Here is a 10,000-nt window from a genome sequence, read left to right as displayed (position 1 = left end):
CAGCCGAGCACGCGATTCCCCAGGAGACGGACTTCTGTACACTTGTGCCCCTCTTGCCCTAAACGGGGTTCGAGCAGCGCGGGGAGAGGAATTCAGTCCCCGGCGGATGCGCGCTCGTTCTAAGTGCAGCTTCCGAGAGGCCGCCCGTGAAGGCCATCACTTGTGCCACTCTTGCACTCGGAATCGAGTGCCGACTCGAACCGGAGCCTCCGCCGGCCACTGCGTGGGTTGACGGGCGCCGACCCCGATGAAGACGGCGATCGGTGCACATGTGCCCCCCATGCCCTAAACGGGGTTCGAGCAGCGCGGGGAGAGGAATTCAGTCCCCGGCGGATGCGCGCTCGTTCTAAGTGCAGCTTCCCAGAGGCCGCCCGTTAAGGCCTTCACATGTGCCACTCTTGCACTCGTAGATGAGTGCCGACTCGAGCCCGAGTCTCCGCCGGACACCGCGCGTGATGACGTGCGCCAACCCCGATGGACACGGCGGTCGGTGCACTTGTGCTCCACTTGCCCTAAACGGTTGCAAGTAGAGCGGGCCGAGGCCAGCAGTCCCCCGGCGGATGCGCGCTGGTTCTAAGTGCAGCTTCCCAGAGGCCGCCCGTGAAGGCCGTCACGTGTGCCGCTCTTGCACTCGGAATCGAGTGCCGACTCGAACCGGAGCCTCCGCCGGCCACTGCGTGGGTTGACGGGCGCCGTCCCCGATGAAGACGGCGATCGGTGCACATGTGCCCCTCTTGCCCTAAACGGGGTTCGAGCAGCGCGGGGAGAGGTCTTCAGTCTCCCGCGGATGCACGCTGGTACTAAGGGCCGGCTCACAGAAGCCACCTGTAAAGGCCGTCACATGTGCCACTCTTGCACTCGTAGTCGAGGGCCGACTCGAGCCCGAGCCTCCGCCGGACACCGCGCGTGTTGACGTGCGCCAACCCCGATGGACACGGCGGTCGGTGCATTTGTGCCCCACTTGCACTAAACGGTTGCAAGTACACCGGGCCGAGGAAAGCATTCCCCCGCGGTTGTCCGCTGGTACTAAGTGCAGCTTCCCAGAGGCCGCCCGTGAAGGCCGTCACGTGTGCCACTCTTGCACTCGGAATCGAGTGCCGACTCGAACCGGAGCCTCCGCCGGCCACTGCGCGGGTTGACGGGCGCCGACCCCGTTGAAGACGGCGATCGGTGCACATGTGCCACTCTTGCCCTAAACGGGGATCGAGCGGCGCGGGACGAGGCCTGCAGTCCCCCGCGTTGCCCGGTGGTACTGAGGGCAATCTCCCAGAGGCCGCCCGTGAAGGCCGTTACTTGTGTCACTCTTGCACTCAGTGCCCTGTGCCGACTCGAACCCGAGACTCGGCCGGTCTTCGCAGGCAACAGCGCGGGTTGACCACAAATTACACGGCGGTCGATACACTTGTGCCCCTCTTGCCCTAAACGGTCGCAAGTAGCGCGGGCCGAGGCCTGCAGTCCCTCGCTGTTGTCCGCTGGTACTAGGGGCAGCTTCCCAGAGGCCGCCCGTGAAGACCATCACTTGTGCCACTCTTGCACTCAGGCTCGAGTGCCGACTCGAACCCGAGACTCGACCAGTCTTCGCCGGCCACTGAGCGGGGTGACGGGCGCCGACCCCAAAGGACACGGCGGTCGGTGCACTTGTGCCACTCTTGCCCTAAACGGGGATCGAGCGGCGCGGGTCGAGGCCTGCAGTCCCCCGCGTTGCCCGGTGGTACTGAGGGCAATCTCCCAGAGGCCGCCCGTGAACGCCGTTACTTGTGTCACTCTTGCACTCAGTGTCCTGTGCCGACTCGAACCCGAGACTCGGCCGGTCTTCGCCGGCCACTGAGCGGGGTGACGGGCGCCGACCCCAAAGGACACGGCGGTCGGTGCACTTGTGCCACTCTTGCCCTAAACTGCCTCAGCCAACGCGGGGCGGAAGCGCGAATGGCCTGCCGGCGACAGGGTCCCCGGCGGCCGGTAGTCCAATCTCAGACTTCCCCCTGCTCGAGGAGAGCCTCGCTCGCCAAGCTCATATACTATAGTCTGGACCCCCCTTATCTCAGCATTCGTCAGTCACGGAAGAGGCAGAGCCGCGGACACCGGCGGATGGCCCCTCGGCTGCCGCCAGAAATTTTAATTAAGTTTTTCTCTTCCTTAATCATTTCCGATCATACTAAATTTTGTATATGTTAGAATACATACACATACTTACTTATATAACCGCTTTATTTAATATTTTTCTGCACTTTAGAAATTTTCGGACTTAGCCGCTGAAGCGACTCAAGTAACACGCACGGTGGGACATAGCCGCAGAACTGGTTTCAAGTACCACGCACCACGGGACATAGCCGCAGAATTCGTACCGTCCAAGTAAGGCCCAGCTAACACAGCGGAAATTTATTTTTAATCTATTAACGATATTATTAAGCACAGCAAGCCCAATTTTCTTCAATTATGTGTATTTTTCTGCATTTTGGAAATTTTTTGGACTTAGCCGCTGAAGCGACTCAACTAACACGCACGGTCGGACATAGCCGCAGAACTGGTTTCAAGTACCACGCACCACGGGACATAGCCGCAGAATTCGTACCGTCCAAGTAAGGCCCAGCTAACACAGCGGAAATTTATTTTTAATCTATTAACGATATTATTAAGCACAGCAAGCCCAATTTTCTTCAATTATGTGTATTTTTCTGCATTTTGGAAATTTTTTGGACTTAGCCGCTGAAGCGACTCAACTAACACGCACGGTCGGACATAGCCGCAGAACTGGTTTCAAGTACCACGCACCACGGGACATAGCCGCAGAATTCGTACCGTCCAAGTAAGGCCCACCTAACACAGCGGTAATTTATTTTTAATCTATTAACGATTTTATTAAGCACAGCAAGCCCAATTTTCTTCAATTATGTGTATTTTTCTGCATTTTGGAAATTTTTTGGACTTAGCCGCTGAAGCGACTCAACTAACACGCACGGTCGGACATAGCCGCAGAACTGATTTCAAGTACCACGCACCACGGGACATAGCCGCAGAATTCGTCCCGTCCAAGTAAGGCCCACCTAACACAGCGGAAATTTATTTTTAGTCAATTAACGGCATTACTATGCACAGCAAGGCCAACTTTCTTCAATTATGAATATTTTTCTGCATTTTGGAAATTTTCGGACTTAGCCGCTGAAGCGACTCAACTAACACGCACGGTCGGACATAGCCGCAGAACTGGTTTCAAGTACCACGCACCACGGGACATAGCCGCAGAATTCGTACCGTCCAAGTAAGGCCCACCTAACACAGCGGAAATTTATTTTTAGTCAATTAACGGCATTACTATGCACAGCAAGGCCAACTTTCTTCAATTATGTATATTTTTCTGCATTTTGGAAATTTTCGGACTTAGCCGCTGAAGCGACTCAAGTAACACGCACGGTGGGACATAGCCGCAGAACTGATTTCAAGTACCACGCACCACGGGACATAGCCGCAGAATTCGTACCGTCCAAGTAAGGCCCACCTAACACAGCGGAAATTTATTTTTAATCTATTAACGATATTATTAAGCACAGCAAGGCCAACTTTCTTCAATTATGTATATTTTTCTGCATTTTGGAAATTTTCGGACTTAGCCGCTGAAGCGACTCAACTAACACGCACGGTCGGACATAGCCGCAGAACTGGTTTCAAGTACCACGCACCACGGGACATAGCCGCAGAATTCGTACCGTCCAAGTAAGGCCCACCTAACACAGCGGTAATTTATTTTTAATCTATTAACGATATTATTAAGCACAGCAAGCCCAATTTTCTTCAATTATGTGTATTTTTCTGCATTTTGGAAATTTTTTGGACTTAGCCGCTGAAGCGACTCAACTAACACGCACGGTCGGACATAGCCGCAGAACTGGTTTCAAGTACCACGCACCACGGGACATAGCCGCAGAATTCGTACCGTCCAAGTAAGGCCCAGCTAACACAGCGGAAATTTATTTTTAATCTATTAACGATATTATTAAGCACAGCAAGCCCAATTTTCTTCAATTATGTGTATTTTTCTGCATTTTGGAAATTTTTTGGACTTAGCCGCTGAAGCGACTCAACTAACACGCACGGTCGGACATAGCCGCAGAACTGGTTTCAAGTACCACGCACCACGGGACATAGCCGCAGAATTCGTACCGTCCAAGTAAGGCCCAGCTAACACAGCGGAAATTTATTTTTAATCTATTAACGATATTATTAAGCACAGCAAGCCCAATTTTCTTCAATTATGTGTATTTTTCTGCATTTTGGAAATTTTTTGGACTTAGCCGCTGAAGCGACTCAACTAACACGCACGGTCGGACATAGCCGCAGAACTGGTTTCAAGTACCACGCACCACGGGACATAGCCGCAGAATTCGTCCCGTCCAAGTAAGGCCCACCTAACACAGCGGAAATTTATTTTTAATCTATTAACGATATTATTAAGCACAGCAAGGCCAACTTTATTCAATTATGTATATTTTTCTGCATTTTGGAAATTTTCGGACTTAGCCGCTGAAGCGACTCAAGTAACACGCACGGTGGGACATAGCCGCAGAACTGATTTCAAGTACCACGCACCACGGGACATAGCCGCAGAATTCGTACCGTCCAAGTAAGGCCCAGCTAACACAGCGGAAATTTATTTTTAATCTATTAACGATATTATTAAGCACAGCAAGCCCAATTTTTTTCAATTATGTGTATTTTTCTGCATTTTGGAAATTTTTTGGACTTAGCCGCTGAAGCGACTCAACTAACACGCACGGTCGGACATAGCCGCAGAACTGGTTTCAAGTACCACGCACCACGGGACATAGCCGCAGAATTCGTACCGTCCAAGTAAGGCCCACCTAACACAGCGGTAATTTATTTTTAATCTATTAACGATTTTATTAAGCACAGCAAGCCCAATTTTCTTCAATTATGTGTATTTTTCTGCATTTTGGAAATTTTTTGGACTTAGCCGCTGAAGCGACTCAACTAACACGCACGGTCGGACATAGCCGCAGAACTGATTTCAAGTACCACGCACCACGGGACATAGCCGCAGAATTCGTCCCGTCCAAGTAAGGCCCACCTAACACAGCGGAAATTTATTTTTAGTCAATTAACGGCATTACTATGCACAGCAAGGCCAACTTTCTTCAATTATGAATATTTTTCTGCATTTTGGAAATTTTCGGACTTAGCCGCTGAAGCGACTCAACTAACACGCACGGTCGGACATAGCCGCAGAACTGGTTTCAAGTACCACGCACCACGGGACATAGCCGCAGAATTCGTCCCGTCCAAGTAAGGCCCACCTAACACAGCGGAAATTTATTTTTAGTCAATTAACGGCATTACTATGCACAGCAAGGCCAACTTTCTTCAATTATGAATATTTTTCTGCATTTTGGAAATTTTCGGACTTAGCCGCTGAAGCGACTCAACTAACACGCACGGTCGGACATAGCCGCAGAACTGGTTTCAAGTACCACGCACCACGGGACATAGCCGCAGAATTCGTACCGTCCAAGTAAGGCCCAGCTAACACAGCGGTAATTTATTTTTAATCTATTAACGATTTTATTAAGCACAGCAAGCCCAATTTTCTTCAATTATGTGTATTTTTCTGCATTTTGGAAATTTTTTGGACTTAGCCGCTGAAGCGACTCAACTAACACGCACGGTCGGACATAGCCGCAGAACTGATTTCAAGTACCACGCACCACGGGACATAGCCGCAGAATTCGTACCGTCCAAGTAAGGCCCAGCTAACACAGCGGTAATTTATTTTTAATCTATTAACGATTTTATTAAGCACAGCAAGCCCAATTTTCTTCAATTATGTGTATTTTTCTGCATTTTGGAAATTTTTTGGACTTAGCCGCTGAAGCGACTCAACTAACACGCACGGTCGGACATAGCCGCAGAACTGATTTCAAGTACCACGCACCACGGGACATAGCCGCAGAATTCGTCCCGTCCAAGTAAGGCCCACCTAACACAGCGGAAATTTATTTTTAGTCAATTAACGGCATTACTATGCACAGCAAGGCCAACTTTCTTCAATTATGAATATTTTTCTGCATTTTGGAAATTTTCGGACTTAGCCGCTGAAGCGACTCAACTAACACGCACGGTCGGACATAGCCGCAGAACTGGTTTCAAGTACCACGCACCACGGGACATAGCCGCAGAATTCGTACCGTCCAAGTAAGGCCCACCTAACACAGCGGTAATTTATTTTTAATCTATTAACGATATTATTAAGCACAGCAAGCCCAATTTTCTTCAATTATGTGTATTTTTCTGCATTTTGGAAATTTTTTGGACTTAGCCGCTGAAGCGACTCAACTAACACGCACGGTCGGACATAGCCGCAGAACTGGTTTCAAGTACCACGCACCACGGGACATAGCCGCAGAATTCGTACCGTCCAAGTAAGGCCCACCTAACACAGCGGAAATTTATTTTTAGTCAATTAACGGCATTACTATGCACAGCAAGGCCAACTTTCTTCAATTATGAATATTTTTCTGCATTTTGGAAATTTTTTGGACTTAGCCGCTGAAGCGACTCAACTAACACGCACGGTCGGACATAGCCGCAGAACTGGTTTCAAGTACCACGCACCACGGGACATAGCCGCAGAATTCGTACCGTCCAAGTAAGGCCCACCTAACACAGCGGAAATTTATTTTTAATCTATTAACGATATTATTAAGCACAGCAAGGCCAACTTTCTTCAATTATGTATATTTTTCTGCATTTTGGAAATTTTCGGACTTAGCCGCTGAAGCGACTCAAGTAACACGCACGGTGGGACATAGCCGCAGAACTGATTTCAAGTACCACGCACCACGGGACATAGCCGCAGAATTCGTACCGTCCAAGTAAGGCCCACCTAACACAGCGGTAATTTATTTTTAATCTATTAACGATTTTATTAAGCACAGCAAGCCCAATTTTCTTCAATTATGTGTATTTTTCTGCATTTTGGAAATTTTTTGGACTTAGCCGCTGAAGCGACTCAACTAACACGCACGGTCGGACATAGCCGCAGAACTGATTTCAAGTACCACGCACCACGGGACATAGCCGCAGAATTCGTCCCGTCCAAGTAAGGCCCACCTAACACAGCGGAAATTTATTTTTAGTCAATTAACGGCATTACTATGCACAGCAAGGCCAACTTTCTTCAATTATGAATATTTTTCTGCATTTTGGAAATTTTCGGACTTAGCCGCTGAAGCGACTCAACTAACACGCACGGTCGGACATAGCCGCAGAACTGGTTTCAAGTACCACGCACCACGGGACATAGCCGCAGAATTCGTACCGTCCAAGTAAGGCCCACCTAACACAGCGGAAATTTATTTTTAGTCAATTAACGGCATTACTATGCACAGCAAGGCCAACTTTCTTCAATTATGTATATTTTTCTGCATTTTGGAAATTTTCGGACTTAGCCGCTGAAGCGACTCAAGTAACACGCACGGTGGGACATAGCCGCAGAACTGATTTCAAGTACCACGCACCACGGGACATAGCCGCAGAATTCGTACCGTCCAAGTAAGGCCCACCTAACACAGCGGAAATTTATTTTTAATCTATTAACGATATTATTAAGCACAGCAAGGCCAACTTTCTTCAATTATGTATATTTTTCTGCATTTTGGAAATTTTCGGACTTAGCCGCTGAAGCGACTCAAGTAACACGCACGGTGGGACATAGCCGCAGAACTGATTTCAAGTACCACGCACCACGGGACATAGCCGCAGAATTCGTACCGTCCAAGTAAGGCCCACCTAACACAGCGGAAATTTATTTTTAATCTATTAACGATATTATTAAGCACAGCAAGGCCAACTTTCTTCAATTATGTATATTTTTCTGCATTTTGGAAATTTTCGGACTTAGCCGCTGAAGCGACTCAAGTAACACGCACGGTGGGACAGCCGCAGAACTGATTTCAAGTACCACGCACCACGGGACATAGCCGCAGAATTCGTACCGTCCAAGTAAGGCCCACCTAACACAGCGGAAATTTATTTTTAATCTATTAACGATATTATTAAGCACAGCAAGGCCAACTTTCTTCAATTATGTATATTTTTCTGCATTTTGGAAATTTTCGGACTTAGCCGCTGAAGCGACTCAAGTAACACGCACGGTGGGACATAGCCGCAGAACTGGTTTCAAGTACCACGCACCACGGGACATAGCCGCAGAATTCGTACCGTCCAAGTAAGGCCCACCTAACACAGCGGAAATTTATTTTTAGTCAATTAACGGCATTACTATGCACAGCAAGCCCAATTTTCTTCAATTATGTGTATTTTTCTGCATTTTGGAAATTTTTTGGACTTAGCCGCTGAAGCGACTCAACTAACACGCACGGTCGGACATAGCCGCAGAACTGGTTTCAAGTACCACGCACCACGGGACATAGCCGCAGAATTCGTACCGTCCAAGTAAGGCCCACCTAACACAGCGGAAATTTATTTTTAATCTATTAACGATATTATTAAGCACAGCAAGGCCAACTTTCTTCAATTATGTATATTTTTCTGCATTTTGGAAATTTTCGGACTTAGCCGCTGAAGCGACTCAAGTAACACGCACGGTGGGACATAGCCGCAGAACTGATTTCAAGTACCACGCACCACGGGACATAGCCGCAGAGCCATGACTTTTGAGTTAAATTTCGGAAATTTATTTTTAGACAATTAACGGCATTATTGTGCACAGCAAGCCCATTTTTTTTCAATTAAGAATATTTTACTGCATTTTGGAATATTTCGGACTTAGCCGCTGAAGTTATATTCGTTCTATTTCTTATTCTTAGGAAGGCGCTATCACGGCACGGTCTCGTGCTTCGAAGCAGCCCCGTAACTATACTCGCCGTCTGAATTGGCCTCAGGAAGCGACCGTCCCAATACAACCCATCAAACACAGGCGTAGTCTCTTACATGACTTACTTTTAATGCGTTAACGGCTATACGATGATTTCTTTCGAGACGGGGCACCGCAAGCCCAATTTTAATGATTTACAAATACTTAACCATATTATTATTTTTATTATTTGTTATTGACTGCAAATGATTTTATCCCCGGTGGCAGTGACCTACAATAAGGTACAAGAACATAAGACACAACAAAACAATGCGATACATCAACACAGTGAGACAGAAAAAGAATAATTAGAGGGCACAACAAAAAGAATAAGACACAACAGAACCATAAAAGAAAAACATAGGACGCAACCAAAACAACACATCCCACTCACTCACTCAAAATCAAACAACTCATAAGAATACAAAACCATCTACTTCACTATATTACGCTTTCTTCCTCCCTAATTCTTCTTCTTCTACTCCCGTTATTCGTGTTGTCTTATGTTATTTTTATTCAAGTTACTATTATTAAGAAGGCGCCATTACCGCAGGACTCTTTCACCGAAACAGCCTTCTGAGCTACCACGCGCCGTCGGACTTTTGCCGCAGACGTCCCGGGCCTTGGCGGCCGGCAAGCCTCTCGTCGGGGAGAAAATCGCCTTCCGCCCGCGCAAGACAAATGCTGAGATAAGGGGGGTCCAGACCTACTATGGGGAGGACTTTGGGAGCAGGTCCGAGTGCGCGGCCGAACCGGCAATCGGCAAGTATGAGGCCTCCTGCCGGTTCGGGACACGCCGCACTTGACCCGGGGTCGTAGTGTCAGGACGGGGGTGGGGGTGGGGGCAGGACGGAGATCTGGCGTGTGTGGGCGGGCGGGCGGGCGGGCGGGGGACCGCGTTCTTAATCGCGGGGACTCGGTCCGGACTCCGTCCTGGGTTCGAACCTAGCTTAATTGTTTTAGGCCCACCTGAGATGCCGCGGGCCACCACGGCGCCCTACGCCGCCGCCGCGAGGACGATGACGACGCTCCTGTGTTCTCCGGCCAGCCTCGAGGACTCAGTCCTCGGTTCGATGCTCGCCTGCCACCACGGCGCCCTACGCCACGCAAGCT

The sequence above is a fragment of the Zootermopsis nevadensis genome, unplaced genomic scaffold (assembly GCF_977971745.1).
Source record: "Zootermopsis nevadensis isolate Lab colony 2312 unplaced genomic scaffold, Znev_1.0 Znev_ptg000238l, whole genome shotgun sequence".
Taxonomy (NCBI): Eukaryota; Metazoa; Arthropoda; class Insecta; order Blattodea; family Termopsidae; genus Zootermopsis; species Zootermopsis nevadensis.
The sequence above is the reverse complement of the archived record's forward strand: the minus strand, read 5'-3'. Positions refer to the sequence as shown.